This window comes from Desmodus rotundus, chromosome 5 (assembly GCF_022682495.2).
Source record: "Desmodus rotundus isolate HL8 chromosome 5, HLdesRot8A.1, whole genome shotgun sequence".
In the NCBI taxonomy this organism is placed as follows: Eukaryota; Metazoa; Chordata; class Mammalia; order Chiroptera; family Phyllostomidae; genus Desmodus; species Desmodus rotundus.
In genome coordinates, this window is record NC_071391.1 from 107,392,154 (window position 1) to 107,411,959 (window position 19,806).

The 19,806-nt window shown below is 44.9% G+C and overlaps 2 non-coding genes across 2 annotated transcripts; both read right to left on the reverse strand.

Moving 5' to 3' along the window:
* Positions 1 to 338: 338 nt before the first annotated feature.
* On the reverse strand, positions 339 to 443 carry LOC112303149 (small nucleolar RNA SNORA5). The gene has a single exon (XR_002974629.1). It is a non-coding gene; the product is annotated as a small nucleolar RNA SNORA5 (small nucleolar RNA).
* A 5,844-nt stretch (positions 444 to 6,287) lies between these two features.
* Positions 6,288 to 6,394, reverse strand: LOC112303140 (U6 spliceosomal RNA). The gene has a single exon (XR_002974622.2). It is a non-coding gene; the product is annotated as a U6 spliceosomal RNA (small nuclear RNA).
* Positions 6,395 to 19,806: the final 13,412 nt, after the last annotated feature.

Below are 19,806 nucleotides of genomic sequence, written 5' to 3' on the forward strand. Positions count from 1 at the left end.
AGTCTTTCCATCTCTCTGCTTACATTATCCATTGGTTCTTGCCTCTTCACTACTCTTATTTTAAAAAAGATTTTTATTTATTTTTAGAGAGAGGGGAAGGGAGGGAGAAAGAGGGAGAAAAACATCAATGTGTGGTTGCCTCTCACACGCCTCCTGCTGGGGGCCTGGCCTGCAATCCAGGCATGTGCCCTGACTGGGAATCTAACCAGCGACCCTTTGGTTCACAGGACGGCGCTCAATTCATGGAGCCACACTGGTCAGGGCTGTTCTTTACTTTTTTCATTAGAACCCTTAACATATTAGATAGTTATTATTATTTTACACATTTTTTATTAGCTTGGTGTCTGTAACCAAATTTATCCCTGAGGCCCAGCAGAGGGCCCACGAGCCACAGTGCTTCGATCGTTGGCAGCTAGGCTGGTGCGTGCCCTGGCAGGGCTGCGGAAAAGTCTGTGTCCTGTCTGAATCTGGTTTTGCTTTATCTCTTTAGGCTATTAAAAAAAAAATTTCCTAGGCAGTGTGGCTCAGTTGATTGTGTTACTGAACAACAAGTGGAGTCCCACTGCCTGAACCAACTTCCAGGTGAAATCCCAGAGGCAAAGGTTTGATGATAAAGGAAAGGCGCCTTTATTGAAAAAGCTTCACATTTTTGGAATAACGGCTTTCCACAGGCATTAGTCATGTAAGCCTATCCATTAAGGCTAAACTCCTGAATACCTGAGTTCTCCTATCATTCCCTCTGCTAGTTTTAATTATCTTACTCCTATAGGTTTAGTTTACAAAATAAAACAACAGTAAGATAAAAAGATACACAATGTTGGAAGAATGGCAGGCTTCTGTCTCAGAGCTCATCCAATCTAGAACACCCAAAGAAAAATAACCCTGCCACCCTCCACCAGGCCAGCCCATCTGAAGCTGTGCCTGGAGTTCCTTCCCATCCAAAATACCGTCCATTGGGGAACGCAGGTAGCTGCAGCAGGGTCATCCAGGCATCCTCATGGGAGAGGGCCAGACAGAGAGCCCGAGAGCCTTTATTTTATTTCAAATCTTCTTGCCCATGATTCCATGTGCTCTGCAGGCATTCAGCTTCTCAGCCAATCCTGTCCTAGGCTGATTACCATTGCCTTAGCAAGCTCCTCCTATGGCCCCTCCCTATTAATCTCCAGTGATTTGATCAGATCTCTCTGTATCAGTTGGAGCACTGTCCTGCAACCAAATGTTGCTGGCTTGATTCCTGGTCAGGGCACTACCTAGGTTGAGGTTTCAGTCCCTGGTCTGGGTACATATTGGAGACAGCCAATGGATGTTTCTCTCTTGCATCAATATTTCTCTCTCTCCCTTCCTCTCTTCCTTCCTCTCTAGAAGCAATGAAAGAATGACCTTGGGGGAGGATTAAAAAAACATTTTTTTTTTTAGCATGTGTGGATAGAAAAGGGGCCACACATTAAACCTGACAAACTCAGGGGAGGCCTTCATGGTGGCCTTACAAATTCAGAGACCAAAGTAACCACATAGGATGGTCTGAAATGAAAACTTTCTATTTCTTTTTTTTTTTTTTTAATTATTTATTTTTAGAGAGGGGGAAGGGAGGGAGAAAGAGAGGGAGAGAAACATCGATGTATGAGAGAAACATCAATTGGTTGCCTCTCGCACACCCGCAACTGGGGACCTGGCCTGCAACCCAGGCATGTGCCCTGACTGGGAATCAAACTGGTGACCTTTCAGTTCTCAGGCCTGCTCTGCTCAATCCACTGAGCCACACCAGGCACGGCTGAAATTAAAACTCTCTAACTAAAAGTGAGTCACGGAGGTAGTCATGTGCTAGGCTACTATCTTCCTTGACAAAAGTCAGTCTTTATCTTAACTGAGCATGTCTATTGTCTTCTTGCATCTAAAATAACATACCTTTCAAATGTCAGGGTCATTTCCTTTTCCCACATCCCTCACTGCACCAGAGCAGAGACCACAAAACCCCTCATTGTTATTGTTATTGTGTCAATTGTTAAGTGTTAACTATCCTATACCCACAAATGTAAAAGAAGTATGTGTCTATTCAGTCTGCCTTTTATCCAGTCTCAGAGATTTCCCTGCTTTACTTTCTCTTGCCTCCCTAACCTGTCACCAGTGAGTTTCCTGTAACTCCCTCACGTCTTCTTTGATTCTGATGTATAAAATAAGGTGCACCCTGGCTGGTGTGGCTCAGTGCACTGAGCAGAGGCCTGGGAACTGAGAGACTGCAGGTTTGATCCCCAGTCAGGGCACATGTCTAGGTTGCAGGCAAGGCCCCCAGTTGGGGGCCTGTGACAGGCAACCCCTCAGATCGTACTTCAATGTTTCTCTCCCTCTCTTTCACCCTCCCTTCTCCTCTATCTAAAAAATAAATGAATAAAATCGTTAAAAAAAATAAGGTACAAAACTGCCATTCTCTGGAGCATTTTCTCAGTCCATTGAGATTTTGCTTCCCGGCAGTTGTCAGTTTGGCTGAAATAAACTCATAAAAAGTCTTACAGGAATGGAAGTTTCTTATGGTGACTGTCTTATAATTTTTTGTAGAAAGCTGAACATAATGTATTGGGGATAGAAACTGAGGTAATTAAGTTTTTAGTGAAAGTTTTTCTGTTAATCTGGCCAGATGTAGCTGGGCTGTGTTAATGTGTACTATAGCTGCAGGTGCAAAAGGGTTCAATATTTTCTAGTTTTCTTGTTTGGTTCCCTGTTGTCTTTAGGTTTCTCCAAGTGACGGAGGGCTCGAGAGTTGGAAAATTTTAGTTTTAGGCAATAGTCAATCAATAAGCTTAGTAATCAATATATGTAAAAAGCTATTGTTTCAGGAACCGAAGGTATGACCCACCCTGACTCCGGGAGACCACAGGCAGTTCCACCTCTGCGCCTCAGGAGGACTGCAAGCAGTCCAGACGGTATCCCAGCCGTTGTGCTCCAGGGTGAGATGCCCACCGCCCGAGATGAAGATAAAGAATTACTGTTCAACAGATGAAAGAATGCTGCAGCTTTTTATCTGATTTTTATTCCTCCTGAATTCCAAACCCCTTAGCGACACTTTCCTTCTCCTTATAAAAAGGTCAGTTTGAAATGGAATGCGAGATGGTCTGGTAGGGCACATAATCCACCATCTTCTCAGATGGCTGGCTGTCTGAATAAAGCGCCCATGAAGATTCAATCCCCATCTATGCTTACTGGCTCTGGTGGAGACAGGCAGCGTGAACCCCAGCTTTTACGATTTCACGAGGACTCTTTAAAAGAAAACATTGTGGCAAAACCCCACACAACATAAAAGTCACCCTCCCCGACAATTTCCGAGTATACAGTGTTGTCAACCACAGGCACGCTGTTGTGCCGCTGAGCCCGAGAGCCTCCCCTTCTGAACAACTGACACTCTGCCTGCTGAACCCCCACTCCCTCTGGCCCCCAGACCTGCCGTTTTACTTGGTGTTTCTGCGCGTTTGACTGCTTTCCATACTGCATGTAAGTCAAATCATATGATGTTTGTCTCTTGTGATGGGCTTGTTTTACCTAACATAATATCCTTAAGGGTTATCTGTGTTGTGTTATGTGACAGGAATTCCTTCTTTTTGAAGGGTAGATAGATAGCATTCCATTGTATGTACATACCACATTTTTCTGTGTCCGCTCATCTGCTGGTGGACATTTAAGTTGCTTCTACCTCCAAGAATTCCTTCAGCAGAGCCTGGTTATAGCAACCATCTCGGTTAGAATCCACTGTCATTACCCTGGAATGCTGTTGAAGTGGTAGTAAGGTATTGGGGAGGAAAGCATTCTGTGATCTTTTGATAAACCTCAGTTTTTTTATTGGGTCTGAGTCTCTGACTCAGAAGCGCTGGCTTGCCTTTAAAAAAGCTTTACTTGAGGCAGGAAGGCCTGAGGAGGCTGGGGTTGTGTAATGTCCCCTGTCCCTCTCCCCGCAAGTTAGTGGGCAGGCTTTTGTAAAGGAGAATGCTCTGGGCATATTTCAAAATGGTTATATTTCCCCTCCCCCTATCTGGAATGTGAGGCCGTTGTTGTTTTGGTATCTTTACTGTGAGAACTGGATGGGCTTCCTAGTGGTAAAAACTGAAGGAAGTTGGGGAAGGGTCCTAAGACTGGACCCCTTAGGGGTTTCTCACTCTCGACTAGTCCACACCTAGCTTCCAGCCATTTGTCAAAGTAATTGATAAGTGTTCTCACCACTTTATGGCTCCAGCAGCATCTGCTCCAACTGAGCTGATCTTGGCGGTGATGGACTTTATTTGCTTCCCTCCAGTTTCCATCCGGGAGCTTTGCCCTGCCACTTCAGTTCCTGACAGGTCTAAGAGTAGCTGTTAATTTGCAGTTTGTTTTACCTTTTTTCTTGTTGTGAGGGTGGAAGTGATAGTTTCTAAGTTGTTTACATGTTGTAGCTGAAACTGGAAGTCTTCATATTTTTATTTATTTAGAACATTTTAGCCCTGGCCAGTGTGGCTCAGTGGATTGAGTGCCGGCCTGGGAATCAAAGGGTTACTGGTTTAATTCCCAGTCTAGGGCTCAGGCCAGGGTTTCAGGCCAGGTCCCCAGTAGGGGGTGTACAAGAGGCAACCACACACTGATATTTCTCTTTCCCTTCCTTCCCCTCTCTGAAAAATAAATAAATAAAATCTTTAAAAACATTTTATTATTTTTAAATTTTAATTTAAATATTTTATTTATTTATTTTTAGAGAGAGGGAAAGGAGGAAAAGAGAGGGAGAGAAACATTGATGTGAGAGAGAAACATTGATTGGTTGCCCCTTGTATGTGCTCATACCCACAACCCAGACATGTACCCTGACCAGGGATCAAACCAGTGATCTTTCGCTTTGCAGGATGATGCCCAACCAACTGAGCCACACTAGTCAGTGCAGTCTTCATATGAAATGAAATGAAAACATTAAAATATATTTAAAAATACAGAGATAGAAGAATTCTTATATACCCATTGCTCAGATTCAATGCATAGTGTGTGGTTAATGGACATGGCCCACCACCCTCCCACGACTGCGGTGCATCAACACCTGCCCCTCCGGCCAGAAGGAATGTGTATTGTTTTGGAAATAGATTGTAACTTCCTCCTTACCACCTTTTGGCAGCGGCTTCCTGTCCTGTGACTACTTCCTGACCTTTCCTTTACATGGAGGTAATGTAGTTTGTAGTCAAGTGCAGGACACGGGCCTCCTTCGTCTGGGACCCCTTAACACAAGCCTGGGACACAGAGGGGAGAGGTCCTGCTCGCCTACCCGCTGCCGTCCGCCCTCCCTGTCGTGGGAGTAATAAAGGCCGCGTGCATGCCACGCAGTCCGCCGTGTGGATTTTTCAACGTATCCGAACAAACAGTCGAGATCCCTGGATTAGATATCCCGCCTTACAGCATATGAACATTTTCCCACATCTGTTTTGTCAGTTCGTACCCTCCTTTTAATTTTTCTTCTTTCAACCTCAGGGGAAGTAGTTTAAAGCAAGTTCCAGATATTGGTTCATTGCTACACACACCAGTGTGCAGCTCTAAAAAAAAGGTCAGGTTTTATTTTTTTGTTGGCTGGTTTTGCTTACATAACATTTTTATTTTAGTTTTTTCCTTGGTTCATTTTGCTGACAAATTTGATGGCAGAAGCATATTTTAAAAATTGGAATCTGGTTTTTATTATTAAAATATTCTTACACTGATTTTTCCATACAAAACAATATTTATAAAAATGTTCATTCAAAAAACACTATTATTATATGGGCAATTGCTTGGGCATTCAGATTTTTTAATGTGCATGAGTTGAAGAGATGCTTGACCTTGGACTTTGGACCAGCCTGGCTTCTTTTCTCTTTTCTTACTCTCTCCCTGTTTTCCTTTCTTTCTTTTTTAAAAAAATTACTTTATTGTTGTTTAAGTACAGTTGTCTGCATTTACTCTCCACCACTCTCCCCACCTCAGCCAAACCCACCTCCCTCCCTTGCTTCCACTCCTGCCCCTTGGTTTTGTCCATGTGTGCTTTATAGTAGTTCCTGAAAACCCTTCCCCTCATTACCCCCTTCCCCACTGGTTACTGTCAGATTGTTCTTAATTTCAATGACTTTGGTACATTTTGCTTGCTTTTTTCTTTTATTGATTGGGTTCCAGTTAAAGGCAAGATCATATGGTATTTTTCCCTCACTGCCTGGCTTATTTCACTTAGCATAATGCTCTCCAGTTCCATCCATGCTGTTGCAAAGGGTAGGAGCTCCTTCTTTCTTTCTGCTGCGTAGTATTCCATTGTGTAAATGTACCATAAAAATATGGAACGCTTCACAAATTTGCGTGTCATCCTTGTGCAGGGGCCATGTTAATCTTCTCTGTATCATTCCGATTTTAATATATGTGCTCCTGAAGCAAGCACCCTGTTTTCCTTTCTTCCTTTCTTTTCTTTCTCTTTCTCTCTGTTTTCCTTCCTTCCTTCATTTCTACCTTCCTCCCCGCTCCCTCCTCCCTCCCTCCCTCCCTCAATTCCTTCCTTTCCTTCCTCCCTCCCTTCCTTCCTCCCTCCCTCCCTTCCTCCCTCTCTCCCTTCCTTCCTTCCTTCCTTCCTTCCTTCCTTCCTTCCTTCCTTCCTTCCTTCCTTCCTTTTATAGCAGTTTGCTGCCCCCCTTTAGATTCTGTGTTCCTAGCTGACTCGGTATCCCCCTTTCCAATGGAGCTTCATCACTGCTTATCTATCTTGTCATTAGCTCCTGGCCGAAGTGCCCTTTGAACACCAACAGCTGCCTCATGTCCTGACTGTGTGGATTGTTTGTCCACCTCAGTGACCTCAGCAATAGTCTCCTGACTCCCCTGCCCCTCTCTCCTGGTCAGCCTGGAGATTTCAGTCCCTCACTAATCATTCATGACTTACACAGACCTCTTATTTGCCAGCCTCTGAGTACACATACTGGATTGGCTAAAAAATTCATTTGGTTTTTTTCTGTGATGGCTCTAGCAGTGCTTAGTTATTTTTAACTTCAATTGAAACAAACTTGTTAGATTGTATTGTGGCAGCTGTCATATTGTTAGGTAGGGTACAGAGCAAACAAAGGCAGGGAGGAGGAGGCGTACACGTCCCACCCACTGACTCAGCAGTCCTTGAAGTTATTTGTATCTGTTCCACTATCTGGGAAAGAAAGCCTTTGAAACTGTGCTTTCATCCCATGGCCTGAAAGGCAGAAAGGGCCCGTAGTTCCTGAAACAAGAAGCCCATAAACACCTTTGGGTATTCACTACTTATCCGGAAAGCCAGCCCCACCTTTACCTGTCAATCAATATGTAACTTCTTCACCCTCCCGCTCCCTGCCAACTGTGTAAGTCCTCAGGACAAGGGATCCGGGGCTTGGTGCTCTTGGCTCTGGCCACTTGACCAGGCCCTCTGGCCTCAGGCCACCTGGCCTCTGGCTGCGTGATCTGGCCACCCTGGCCTTCACCACCCCTGTGCTTGGCACCCCGGCCTTTGGCCACCCTTACCCTGTTTCACCCTCAACCTGTGCCTTTCAGTCCTCCCATCCCCACTTTAGTAGGCCCGCTCTCTTCTGTGAGAACGGATCACCAATCAACCCTGCTTGCATGCTGATAGACTCGCTGATCTCTAATTCTTTACTGCATTGGCGAGAAGAATCAAGTTTTTGAGAATTTCTTCTGTAACGATATCAGTGTGCATTAAAGAAAAAACTTGTCAAAATTGGTGAATATTTATGTAGTCATTTTAATATTGAAGATGGAAGAAAATAAACATTTTCAGTGTATTATGCTTTATTATTTCAAGGAAGGTAAAAACACAACATAAACGCAAAAAAAGATTTGTGCAGTGTATAGAGAAGGTGCTGTGACTGATCTAATGTGTCAAAAGTGATTTGTGAAGTTTTGTGCTGAAGATTCTGGCTGGATGATGTTCCACAGTCACGTAGAGCAGTTGAAGTTGGTAGAGATCAAATTGAGACATTAATTGAGAAAAATCAATGTTCTACCACCTGGGAGATAGCCGACATACTCGAAATATCTATATCAATAAAGTTATTGGTGAAAACGAAAAATGTGTCTATTTTATGGAAAAAACCATATTGACTTCTTGGCCAACCCAGCACATATGTATGTATGCATATATTTAACCTTGCACCATAAAGAGTTAAGGTGACTTTAAAAAGTATATGAAATGCAATGAGATAAAAAAGAAAGAAAAAGAACGTTGGCTGGGGAAGAATTGCAAGGACCAGGAAACAAATGGGCCAGGCAAATGTTACAACGCTTACTCAGGAACCCTGAGTTAAGAAAGTGTCTGAGCCCTGTGGCATCTTGTCTTCTTAAAGCAGCATGGGGAGTGACCACAGGGCCCAGACCTGCTTTCCAAGAGGAGAGCCTTCCCATCATTCTCCCAGCGGTCAGCAGTAAAGGCGTCGTGATGGACCCATGCGTCTGTGTCAAGGACTCGTAACAGACTTGACCTGCTCAGATGAACCAGCGCTGAGAGCTGCCCAATATAGGTACGTGATGTGGGTGGAAAGGCAGTTCGGAACGAACAACAGACCCATAGGAGACCCTGACGACACCCTGGGGGCTTCTCTGACACCCTCTTCTGAGAGTCTTTCTGACATCTTGTGTAGGGACATTTAATCTACTTCTGCTACCCTAAACTCTTCTCAAGCTTAAAGGGAAGTTCTTTTGTAAACAAGTTGCGGAGTGCTGAACAAGAATTGTTAGAACAGAGCGCAGGAATCTCCTGGGAAGGAAGCCCTCTGGATAATAAGGAGCCTTCTGAGAGCCTAAAACTTAACTCTGAAGTTGAGTCAAAGCAGGAGGAAATGTTGCAAGAACTGTGAACAGGTGGTTGTCAAGAACTCATAAAAGATGCTCCGCTCCCAGGCCCCACATGCTGGTGGATTTACAGGGCTCAGGAACAAGACCACTTCCTAGCATTTCTGGGCCCTCTCTGTCCCCTAGTGGTTGAGTCAAGGGGGGCGCACCAATGAACACTTGGCATCTCATTCCTCCTATGCTCGTTTTCCGACCTTGAAGCGTAGGGTCACTCCAATACCAGGCAAAGGAAGGAATTCCTAAAGCAGCACACACCTGGTGTAGGAGACAGTAACGGAAGCAAAGCTCGCCCCTCATAGCCACGACTGCAGGACTAGTTTGGTCCAGGCTGGGAGAGCACAGGAGGAAGCCATTAGCTACACTGGAACACAGAAGAGATCGCCTTTGACCCATGTCTCCAAGGGTGAGCAGGCTTCTGCTGGAGGTGGGGAAGGCAATTCAGACAGAGGAATAACATTAGAGGGGAATGCGCCACCTGTTTGGGGAACAGCGGGGAAACTCAGTTGTGGCCAGAGAAGAGGAAATATGTTGAGTTTGTTTCGGATTTGGTGTGGCCCTTATGTACTACATTACTCTCCAGATTTTTTCTGCTTTGCTCAAGGTCATGGAACAGAGAGCCAGAGCCAAATGGAAAATGTGTTGCAGTTCTCTGCTGCCACTCCAGAAATGGCCACCAGAGAGCGCTTTTCTGCTTCCTGAGGTCTGGTCTTTAGCACGGTAGGCACCACCTGGGCCCCCTGTTCCTGGAATCTGCTTATGGCTGAGGGGAGGCTGGTGATTTGAGTTCCTTAGTGTCCCTGTAGCCCTGCGTGGGAGAAGTCTGCCCTCCCTCTAAAACATCCAGTGCTTCCCTGAGAGGGGACAGACTCACAGAGAATGGAGTCCTGGGCTAGTGAGGAGGAAGCAATCCTTGAAATAGAGAGCAGCCCAGAGAATGTTGATCAGAGCAAGAATAGGACAGCGGACCCTGCAGTACTCGTCCAGGGTCACAGAAGGAGCCTTTGCTCAGGAGCCTGAGCACCTCCTGTCATTATGTAGATGATGACCGTGCAGTGGGTGGGGGAGTCTCGTTCCCCAAATCGTCCAGGGAGAAGGAATGGAGGCCGATGTCACATACCTCCTGCTACTGGCAGGCGTGCCTCTCTTTTCTGCCAGTCCCTAGGTGTGCTATCTGGAACAGCACCCCGTGACCTTGCGGGGTCATAAGCCCACATGCGTCAGGGGCTGGGGCGTGGTACAGGTAGGTGACGGGGTGGGGGCGGGGAGCGGTAATTACAGACTACAGGGAGTGGTGGCGTCTGGTATGAGTTAACCTCCTCTTGAAGGCATTCCAACTTAAAATTTCTTAAAACATTCTTCTGGCCTAACAATAAACATCTGCAAAATGCTTACATTTAAATATTTTATTTATTTATTTTCAGGGAGAGGGGAAGGGAGGGGGAGAAAGAAAGGGAGAGAAACACGGATCAGTTGCCTCTCACACACCCCTAATTGGGGGCCTGGCCCACAACCCAGACATGTGCCCTGACAGGGAATTGAACTGGTGGCCTTTTGGTTCTCAGGTTGGCACTCAATCCACAAACCAGCCGGGCTGCTTGCATTTAAAACCTAGTCCTGGATGAAGCCTGAACTTCCTAGTGTGGCTCTGGGGCCCTTCCCCAGCTATTCCCGCCCTCCTTTTCATCCTCATCTCCCACCTCTCCCCATGCACTTATTCCCTAGCCAGACCCAAAGTGCCAAGCACCTCTACAGACTGTCCAGGGCACATGCCCTTTGTCCTAAAGGCCCTTTCTTCCCTCCCCCACATCATTCAAGAACCAGCTCAAGTGTGGCCCTCTTTTTCACTGGGTGTGGGTACCTCAACGGCTGGGACAGTCAGGACCACTTAACTCTAAGGGGCAGCTCGACTTTGGATTATGTGAGAATGGTGCCTCCCGTGGTCCTGGGCGTTGGGTAATGTTGTCACCAGGAACAGAGCATAAGTTACTGAGGTCACTCTCCTCTGTGGACATCCCCACAGTGAGCCACCAGATGGCGCTCCTCCACCCTTCTGGCTCTCCACATTCTCTGGCAGGCTGGTTTGTGGCACTCTTGGATTCCAAGCTTCTCTTTGTTCCATGTGGCCTCTGGACTCCCTGAGACTAGTAGAGGATGGCCTTGAGGTGCATTTCTATCCCGTTCTGTCCCAGAGCTGATCCTGACCACCCTCAGCCACAAATCCTTCCTACATTGACTATGTTGTCTCCAGAAATCACTACCTGAGTCATCAGACCCTTTCATGATGCTTAAGCTATACATTAACCGTCCTGCACATTAACCGTCCCACTTGCCAAGGCCTGTCCTAGGTCAGCCTGTGCCCTCCTGGCTTGGGGAGGTCATGGACTAGGCCTGGCATCTGCGTGGGCCAGGCAGAGAGCCTTAGCAGAGTGTGACTGGGAGGTTCTGGAAAGGCCCCCTCAGCACCCTGAGGGGTGGGCAGAAGGGGGGGACGCAGCTGTGGAGGGCCTCCGACAGCAATGACACCTGCAGGGGAGCTGGGCATAGATGATGGGACAGTGGTGGCTAATGGGCCATTTGCACTTACAGATTTGACTTGAAGCTTTGTGTGCCTAGTAAGGACACTGCTTTTTCTGCTTAATAAAAACATCAACATTGCCTAGAGATGCATTTATTCATATTTGCACGAGGATATTATTACAGGAGGCTGATGAAGATTGTAATGGGGAAAGTGTCTCTTGGTATAAATCATGTGCTGGTGACAGGTGTGTTGGTGAGCAATGCTGGCGGGACACAAACTCTGATGGGTTCTACCATCCTGTTGCCCCACCCCAGGAAGGGGTGGCTAGCTCCGGGTTTCTAAGGACTAATGAGGAGAGATTCTGTGGATTGAGCCTAAAGGAAGAGAATGGGGAGGAAGTGACAAGACCTGCTTCTTTAGAGAACCCTAACTAATTTAGCTCTAATTTTATTCAAATCTTACTCAAAGAATTTACATATTTACTTTTAGAGAGAGGGGAAGAGAGGGAGAAAAAGGGAAACATCAATCGGTTGCCTCATGCATGTCCCCCAACCAGGGACATGGTCTGCAACCCAGGCATGTGCCCTGACCGGGAATCGAACGGGTAAGCTTTCTGTTTGCAGGATGACACCCAATGCACTGACCCACACTAGTCAGGGTGTATTGTCGGGAGCCGACCAACAGCCGACCCTTGACACAGTCGGGACGGATGAGATGCGTCTGCACAGCAGAGGCAGCTGTGGCTGGACTTCCTGTATATCTCTTCTTGCATGCATGTCTTTGCTATTACTAGGTGGTGGGATTTTTGAGCACTTTTATTTCAGGTCCACTGATCTGCAGAATTCCAGTGCAATTGTACAAAATGATTTCTTGGCCATAGAACAAAAGTCCCTTATAACCCCTCCATAGCCTACTTCTCCTACCTATTGGAAGATTAATATTAGACTATGGGCAGGCCAGCTGCCTGAAAAATAGAGAAAAGTTATACTAGATATCTCCCTTAGTACTACTCCCCCTATACCTTGGAGAGGAATAATAACTGACGGAACTAGATGGGTAAAAGAGCAAGGAAAATAGGTGAACTATTATGATTTAAGCACAAGGGAACAAATACAAAGATCATCCCCTGCAAAGTGCATAAAGAAAGAACCTAGACAGGAAGATAGATGGCTGAGTTAGAAAGCCTAACCACATAGGCCCTTTCATAGTTTACATATAACCGCTGACTAGTCTAGCGTATCTTTTTGACCTATGCCAAATTCTGAAAACTTTGTTAGACATCAAATGATCGATAGGCATTTGAAACTTTGTACATGTAGTTACTTGTAGTTGTCTGATTGATAGCCCTCCTGGTCAAAATAACTTTTGTTTAGTATAAACAAATCTGTAGAACTTCCTGTACATTTTCTTGGTATTTCTGTATAAACTTTTTCTGCTTGAGAAATCAACCCATGCACCTGCTCCTTTGATGTTATATAACAAATCCCTATAAAAATAAAGCTTGATTAAACGCTTTGAGTTCGGTCAGACCCACAAGGGCTGGCCGTTCTCCAGTATCAAACTTGGTGTCTGACCCCTCGTTCGTTGCCTGCGCCGTCCATCCTTTGGGGACCCTGAGACCCGCCGAGGCTGGACCCCGGCAGTGTATCCTATACATGTCTTGCTAAATTTATTCTTAAACATATTTTGTTTTGGATTTCTGCTCTTTAACAAATGACTCAAAAATTTAGTGGCTTAAAACACAACTATTCCATTTCATGTGTTCTGTGAAACAGGGAATTTTTTTTTTTATTGTGGTGAAATGTACAAAATATAAAACTTACCATTTTAAGCCTGCAATTCATTGGCGTTAAATACATTCAAAATGTATAATCACCCTGGCTGGTGTAGCTCAGTAGATCGAGCTTGGGCCTGTGAACCGAAGAGTTGCTGGTTCGATTCCCAGTCAGGGCACATGCCTGGGTTGCAGGCCAGGTCCCCAGTAGGAGGCACGCAAGAGGCAACCACACACTGATGTTTCTCTCCCTCTTTTTCTTCTTCCCTTCCCCTCTCTCTAAAAATAAATAAATAAAATCTTTTTAAAAATGTGTAACCATGACCATTATCTATACTTCAAACTTTTTCATCATCTCCAATGGAAACTCTACCTATTAAGCAATAACTCCCTACTCCTCCATCCTTCTAGCCCATTCCTTAGCCCCTGGTAACCTCTGTTCTACTTTCTATCTCTATGAATTTGCTTGTTCTAGGTACCTCATGTAAGTGGAATCACACAATATTTGTCCTTCTGTGTTTGGTTTATTTCACCAAGCAAAATGCTTTCATGTCCACCCATGTTGAAGTGTATATCAGCAGTTCATGCCTTTTATGGGGGAATAATATTCCACTGTGTGTATATACGCCTTTGCTAACCTTTTCATCTGTTGATGGACACCGTTGTGAATAATGCTGCTGTGACTATGGTGTGTAGGTATCTGCTCAAGTTCTGCCTTCAGTTCTTTTGGATATACTTAGGAGTAGAATTGCTGGTCTTATGATAGTTTTTTGTTTAACCTTTTGAAACACAGGCAGACTGTTTTCCGCTGTGGTTGTGCCAGTCTGCATTCTGTGGGCCGGGAATTTGATCAGGCTCACCTGAGCAGTTCTGCTCCTTGCAGCACCAGTTGAGGCCACTCCATGGCATTCAGCTGGCACATGGGTGGCGTCATCACATACCCGGCCCCTTGGTGGGGAAGCTGGAAGGCCAGGCTCGCCTGGGCCTACGAGGGGACTGCAGGCTGGAGTGCTAAGTGAGCCTGGTCCCTCCCACCTGGCAGCCTCAGGGGATCGGTTTTCTTGCCTGACAAGTGGACAGGAGCGGGTACCCCAGGGGGACCAGGCAGGAGCTGCATGACCTAGTCTCAGGAGTCAGCCGAGTTCCCTTGGTCCAAGCAAGTCACAGGCCATTGATTCCAAGCAACTCGCAAGGCCAGCCGGATTGAAGGGGCAGGGACTAGGACTTCACTTCTCACAGGGGAGTGACAAGGACACACTGAGGAAGAGCATGTGGTGGCACCTACTGGTGCTTAGAATTTAAAAAATACAGTTTACCTGAGTTTATTGGAAGTAAAATCTGCTAGACTTTAAAAAGAAATTATGAATGGCATCCATTTTTTCTTTATATATTCTGATTATTGCTGCAATTGATTTATGTTTACTTTGTGGTCCAAATAATCTAATCAGACTCTCAATAATGTTAACATTATTTGCTATGTCTTAATTTAGATAATATAATATCTGTAATAATGACATTTTTTGTCTTCCTTTCCAATAACAATGCTTTTTTTTTTAGCCTTATGGTGACAGTTAGGACTCCCAGAACAACGTTAAATTGAAGGGGGGCTACCTCACAACATTACCTCCTTCCTGATTTTATGGGAATCACTCCTGTGTTTCACCGTTACGTATATGGACTGTTAGGATGAGCCAGCTATTTTTATATCATATTGAGAAAGAATTCATCTGTCATTAGTTTACCAAGAACTCTCAAAAATCATATATAGTTGTTGAAATTTATAAAAAACAAACTTTTGGGCTCATATCAAGAGAAACATATATATATAAAATATATACACACCCACGTATATTGTTTTCTTTTACCGATTAACATGCTAAATTATGGTAATAAATTTCCTTATCTAAGGATAATGAAATGTCCTTGCATTGTTGTAATGAGCTTTAGTTAGCAGCTTTGTGGTAGTATTCATTTAATATGCTTCTGGATTAAATTTGGTAGTATTTTATTTAGAACTTTGCAACAATATTCACAGCAGATTTCATTTTCAAGATCATGTTGGCTCTGTAACATGTATTTGTAGGCATATGTCCTCTTCTAGCTACTGAAACAAATTGCGAGGATTGAAGTCATTGCTTTCTCGCGGCTTTGAAAGAAATCATCTGTGGAGCCATCTGGGCCTGGCTCTCTTCTGACTCGCTGTGAGCGCGCGCACAGGCATGCGTAATGTTTGCTATTCAGCGCGTGCAAGTTTATAGATGTTTTTAAAAATAGTGGACTGCAGTATTAAACAACACTCTTTAATTGTTTATATTTTTCTGGCTTGAATTTTACTTCGTTTGATATTAACTAATCTTACCTTTCTGAAAGTGTTGTAGATGTAACTAACTTTCCTGAAAAAAAAAAATTGAAAATGGTTTTGCCCCGGTCTGAGAATCTTTTACAAGGATTAAAAAAAACTAATTTATATTTATGGTTAAAAGAACTCTCTAGTTTTATTTCTGTCTTCTTGGAACTTTCTTTTTAAAAAAATGCTTCTTTGGTTAGTCCTTTGCTTATCATCTTTTTGTAAGTTGTATTTCCTTTGTTGGTATCAGGACTCAGCTGCTTATAACAGAAAACCCTCTAAAACCCCATGACTTAAATATTGTAGAAGCTTATTCCTCTCCTCTGTAAAGAAGTCTGGAGGTATGCAACTCAGGCCTCCTATAGTGGCTCTGAGGTCCCGGGTTCAGAACTGAGGTTCCTCCCAGCTTTCTGCTCCAGCATCCAGCACGTAGTTTGTCTACTGGCCCTGGATGGAAGTGGGAGCTGGGTCCTGCGTTCTGCTGGCCAGGTCTGGTGTGGTGGGACAGGTGCCTGGGCCCAGGGAGACAACGCCTGCTTCAATTCAGCTGCCTGTGAAGATGAAATGGAAAATCAACCTCAAACACTGGGATGGTCAATTTCATGTGTTAACTTGGCTAGAATATGGGGCCCAGCTATTTGGTGAGACACAGTCTAGATGTTGCTGTGGAAGCATTTTGTAGATGTGATTAACATTTACAATCAGTTGAGCTGAAATAAAAAAGATTACCCTAAATGTGGGCAGGCCTTGTCTAATTAGCTGAAGACCTTAAGAGCTAAAAATTGAGGTTTCCTGCAGAAGAAGGAATTCTTCCTGAAGATTGCAATGAGGATGAACTGCCTGACCTGTTCTATGGATTTTGGACTCACTAGCCCCTACAATCGAGTGAGTCAATTCCTTAAACACTCTTTCTGTACACACATGTACACACACACACACGTTGTGTCTGTCTGTTTGTCTTTAATCTCAGGACCTCACTCCAGCTCTGGTTTTGGCAGAGATGTTGGGAATAGGACCAGGATGACAAACAAGGCAGGTCTTCTCTCCCAGTTCAAGTCCGTATGGATACCCCAGGGTCAGACTAGAGTAGCCCATGTAGTCCCCAGGAGTTAAGAGGTTCATATGGGACCTTTAGACACCAGTTTAGCACATGACTGTGGCTGACATGGATTGGCTTGGGTGCTTAATATCCATTTACCCTGTTCTTTTTAAAATAAAAGATTTTACTTATTTTTAGAGAGGGGAAGGGAGAGAAACATCGATGTGTGGTTGCCTCTTGTGCACCCCTTACTGGGTGCCTGGCCTGCAACCTAGGCATATGCCCTGATTGGGAATTGAACCGGCAACCCTTTGGTTCACAGGCTGCCACTCAGTCCACTGAGCCACACCAGCCAGGGCCATTTACCCTGTTCTTAATAATAGTCTCCGAGTTTTATTCAGAAATCTACTCTTTCTCCATTCAGTGTCCCTGTGCTTCTGGTGAGGCTGACCCTCCTTAACTCCAAGGGTAGCATATGACCTGGGTTACACCAAGCTCTGTCTTCCCTTGTCCTGGCCAGTGTGACTGGGTCAAGGATGGGCACCTAACCTCATTCAGGCCAGTGAAAGTTAGGCCCAGGGTTTGTGTTTGAACTGGGTGACAAGATCCCTCTCTCTGCTGTTTGGACATGTGGGAGGAAGGGCGTCTCGGAGCTGCAGTGGCTGTGCTGACACCACGTGTGGAGAGGGTCAGCCAGAGAGTGAAGCAGCAGCGCTGAGAGACTGAGAGGAACAAGGTCCCTGGGATGACGTCCAACCGCCTCCCTCAGCCGCATCTGAAGCAAAACCTGCTCTCTGGATTTCTCATTTACATGAGTAAATAAATGCTTTTTGCTTAAGTCAGCTTGGATAGTATTTTTTTTCAAAAACCAAAGAATCCTCATGATGCAATTATGCACTCTGCTGATTTTTTTCTAAGAACAAGGCAGGTCCAGTCACCTGGCTTCTGAGTAGCAGGAAACAAAATCAGGGACAGCATGGCAGGAGATAGCATTTGGACAAAAAAAAAAAAAGTGACTCAAAGAATAGGTTTCTTTTTCGCCCCAGATACCCCAGATGAAGGTCTTTGGTTTGCACCGGTGCGGAAATGAGTTTTTCTCAGCAGAATGGCCTTCTAAGAGATCAGGATTTCTCCACAGCGTAGCAAAAAGTCAGCTTTGCTTTGGATGCTTGATAACCTTCAGTAGCATCTGTGGTGCCATTGGATTTTATCTTCTAACCAATGGCCAGTCCTTCTGCTCTTGTGGACTTCTGTGAAACACATCAATTTAACATGACAGAGATAAACATCTATGCCACAGAAATTCAGAGTAAATGCTGAAAAAAGCCAGGGCTGGGCCAAGAGGACCATATCTCAGTGTTAAGGGCTCAGAATTTCCCTCGGGAGCGTGTGGCATGTGAGAACCCAGGCCCCTTGCTAAGCTCCAACTCCCTCTCCCGCCCTGTGGGAACGTGATGAAGGCGGTCCAAAGTGTGCTGTGGGACCTTTGGAGCCCGGCCAGCTCCTTTGTCAAGGAACACCCTAAAGGAAACTGTTCTCTGTGTGAGCCCAGAGGGTAAACAGCTTGCCTTTTTTTTGTTGTTTTTTAAATCAACCAGGATATGTTTATTGATTTTCAGGGATCAAACCCTAACCTCAGTGTGTGCCCTGACAGGGAATCAAACTCTGGCGTAAGCAGCTTGCGTTTTGATCTCACACAGCTTGCGCGGGAGCCCGTCCACCCGGCATGCCCTGTGTGCGGCGTTGTCTGTACTGTATATGACGGAGAAAGCTGTGTTGTGGAGACTCCACCGGCAGGCTGCCCCTGGTGCCACCTAAGTTCTAATACACTCATGTCTTTTGCAGCCAGTCCTATGGGTTATTTCTTTGGAATTGGCAAGCAACATGCTGAGGCCTTCTGGAGCCTTGGCTCTTTGCATAATGGGGAGGTAAAAAAAAAATAAGATCAGTGCCTCTTCAGTTTTAAACTGGAGTACAGAATTACATGATCCCGTGCTTTGTCCTTAATCTAGGTTATCTGTTCTTATCTGTGAGAGAATGAGGATCAGGAGAATTTATTTTGTTTATCCTGAGCACCTGCCCTAGGACCCAGCAGATGCTTACTAAATTGTGGTTGAATAAACAGAGAAAGCAATGGATCAATTAATAACTAAGGCTTCTCCACTTTGGCTGTCCCTGACTAGCTTGCTGATTCCAGCCAGCCCACCATGTGCTCCAGCCAGACCCCTGCTGGCATTAGCCCCAGGGTTTTGCCTGACACAAGTCCTACTAAACTGTAATGTCTTGCAAGTCCACGCTACCCTTCCCAAAACTCAGTACCAGAGACACCCACGTTATCAGGTTCTTGTTCTGTTGTCTCTCTGTGCAATGTGTTGGCCATTAAATTAGTTTGTAATACTTATTTGGGGATGGCAAAATCTCTCTCTGAAGCAGGACTGTGTCTCCCAGTGTGCTCTCTGGGCAATGCCCTGCTTATACGGTGCTTTGGTCTTCCCTTCTGGAACTTGAAGCACAGCAGTGAAGTCACATAGACAAGCTAAGTGTCTGTTTGGCAGATGACTTTCTGTGATTGCTCTCACAATCCGAAGTCGCTTTTTTTTTTTTAAGATTTAAAATAATTTTTTTTCAAAGTTAAACTTGACATTTATTCTGTGAGGCAACACTACAGTAAACTGTAAAGACTTTTCATCTTTCAAGAGACATAGAGCTTGAACTTTAAAAAAAGTCAATGCATTGCAAAAAAATCAAGTGAAAAAACAATATTGGTAAAGTAGATTACTTTTCCCTGTGTATTTCAATGCTGAAATATGAGGCCTGTCCAGAAATAGTCCAGCCATTGTTAGTACAACAAAAATGGTTTGTGTGACATCAGTGTAACCTGGCAGCCAAGGAGAGTGGACTGGAATGCTCATGTGTGAACAATGATGACTTCACTGTACTAGTCAGTAGGGGTGGTAGATGCAGTTGAGTGAGCATGTGTACCGTGTGGCCAATGCATTCAAAAATGATTGAGTGAATAGAGCAATGAATCTGCATCAGATTTTGCGTTAAGCTTGAACATTCCTCCCTGGAAGCTGAATTCTTTCTAATTCTCCCTCTGTGAAATCTTTTGTTTCTAAGCCCTGATTTCTTACTCCCACACCCAGTGGTGTGTCAGAGCCAATTGGCACCAGCTTGCGAAGACCCAATTGTTAAATTTTAAGAAAGCAGACAAGCTGGTTGTTAACTCTGCAGCTTGAAATTGGCAATATTTACACTACAGAAATTGGCAAATGCTACAAATCAACTCCTATCCA